Source organism: Episyrphus balteatus, chromosome 1 (assembly GCF_945859705.1).
Source record: "Episyrphus balteatus chromosome 1, idEpiBalt1.1, whole genome shotgun sequence".
NCBI lineage: Eukaryota > Metazoa > Arthropoda > Insecta > Diptera > Syrphidae > Episyrphus > Episyrphus balteatus.
In genome coordinates this window covers 121,427,482-121,430,299 of record NC_079134.1, presented here as the reverse complement: position 1 = coordinate 121,430,299, position 2,818 = coordinate 121,427,482, and positions in this window count along the sequence as shown.

The following is a 2,818-nucleotide window of genomic DNA, read 5'->3' as shown; positions in this document are numbered from 1 at the left end:
TTTGTTTGTTTTTTTTTTGCTTGTATCATGAATTATAATTTTCTATTTTCAGTGACAACAAGCTTTATGTAAATTGTTGTTGAGTAGGTATGATGTATGTATGCAAGTAAATGTCGGAAATTTTCTATGAATCTGGAAAAAAAAAACAATCACAAAATGCGTTTTTAATGACAATTTGTATGAAATTTTGTAAACATATTGTTTGATTGGTAGCAAGATTCCGATACGATACAAAGATTTCAATAAAATAAATTTAGAAAAAAAGTCAGGCTATACATCCTTTACACTAAATATCAGGACCCAATTGAGGACCGTTTTTCAAAACTCAACAAATGTTTTTTTTTTTTAGTTTTTTCAGGAGAAGGTTTTCGTTTCTTATTTGAATACAAAACCAAATTTTCAAAAAGTAGAAACGAGGAGTTGTTCGCTCTTGCAAACCTTATCGATATAGTCCAGTAATTTTAGGTTTAATCTGCGGAAAAATCCCTAGTGGGCTGAATTTTGATATACATCTTTATTACGGCGTTTTATTGAAGACGTGAAAAATCGACATTGATACCGTGTCGGCTTAAAAAGTTATAAGGGTCAACTGCGTAAAAAATTTCTCGCGAGTTATTGATCGGAGGTCATCAGAGGTATTATAAAAATTGTTCGTCGTGAAATTATATACAGCACATGCCAGAGCGAAGAGAAGGTGACTAGATTGCACTCATATACGAAAAAATACATATTTTTGGTTTATTTTACTCAATTTTTGAAGTTTTTATCGAAGTAGCTTACATTTATTTGGTCTTATTAACTTAAATTATTACGTAAATACGGATTAACTAAAAAAAAGTAAAAATGCACACATTGGGATAAAAAATAATATACAAAAGGGGATCGAAACCACGTTTTTTTGAAAATTTTGTATGTTTTCCTTTTTGGTACAATAAGCGCCTTCATTATATAGAACACACTTTTTAAACATGGTTCAATTTTAATTTTAAGCTTACTCCCGAAACGATTCATTATTTTACAGAAAAATGTTACAGGCATTATGCTGTAGATAATTTCACGACAACCAATTTTTATAATGACCTCCGATCAATAACTCGAGAGATATTTGCGAAAAACTCGTCACCTTTTGAACCGGCACGGTATCAATGTCGATTTTTCACATCTTCATTAAAACGCCGTAATAAAGGTGTATACCAAAATTCAGTCCACTAGGAATTTTTCCGCAGATTGTGATTCAAAATGACTGGAACTATTAAACTTTTATTTTCGGATTTGAAACGATTTGTCCTTATTTTGAACATGAAAACACGGCATTTTTTTCAAAATGAAACAAATCCAAAAGTAGGGGAGAGTGGGGCAGTTTTGAACACGGGGCACATTTGAACACTGCATATAAAATTTTAGTATATCAATCTTTTTTAGAAGTATTTCGATATTTGAACACGTCAACACGATATCCATAAATGTCATAGACTTTCCATCGTTATCTCGGCTGACTTTCAGATTTATAGGTGGAAGGTGATTTTTATAGTGGTTTTGCATTATTTCAGTTTTTTAGTTGTAAGAGTTAAAAAAAAAAATTGGTACGTGATTTCAAAACGCAATACAGTTTTTGTTAATGGTTAATGAATTTTAAACTAATTGACGGTGAATTTTTGAATGAATATATTAATGTTAAATATTTATTCAACATTTTATGTCGTTGACACAGTGGGGGCAGTTTTGAACAAGTATGGTGGGGCACTTTTGAACATGTTCAAAACCGCCCCGAGCAGTTTGTATCAGACATTTTAAGGACACTTGAATGTGTTTTATTTAATAAATCGTAATGTTGTTATAAAAAAAATAATGAAACTAGCATTTGTGGGCAAAATTAAAGAAAAAATGTATATTGAAAATAAATCAATTTTACTCTGAAAAGCATAAATGGTATGAATACCATTTTTCTAAGATATATTTTAAATGAATTTTTCTTGGTTTTTGTTTTTCTTTTGAACTTATAAATGTGATAAACTAATAACTATAGTTTAAATTTTAATATTATTTTGTCTGAGTTTTTATTATTTGTTGGTTAATTGAATATGATATAATAATCAATTTGGAGTTTTTGTATGTTCTTATTAAAAAACTAATAAAAAGTTAAGTATTATTTATTCATTACAAAGAAATTAATACTGATGTTCAAAACTGCCCCTTTCATGTTCAAAACTGCCCCATACATGGGGCACTTTTGAACATAAGATCTAATATTGGTTAAAAATTAAAATTAAATATAAATAATATGGGTGCTTTCATAAATGCATGGTTGCGCAAGTCTAACGAATGCAAAGCTTTCATTAATGCAAATGACAAATGTCAGGTGTTCATAAATGTAAAACGCAAATATTTGCAGCGCAAATGTGCAAATGAAAAAATTCCCATGCGCAATGAATTTAAACACAAAGAAAGAAGCAAAATGCGGTAAAAATGATACAGCTTTTCTTTATTTCTCAAATTCGTCAAAATATTGATTGGAAATTCAAAGTTCAAGGCAAAATAACAAAAATAGCCGCGAATTTCTTGGATATAATAAATTTGTTAATATTTAGAGAAATGTTAAAAAAAGTTTTTTTTTTCTTCTTAAAGAAGATATGTTTGTTTTGGAGAAGAGGGTGAATTGAAACTTAAAAATTTTGCCAAATGACGCAAATCAGAAAAAGTGTTCATAAATTCAAAGTAAAATAAATGCGCAAATAGTTTTTCTGACATTAGTCTGATCGCAAATGACCGCATGTAAACAAAGCAACCATGCAATTATGAAAGCACCCTATGCTAAAAT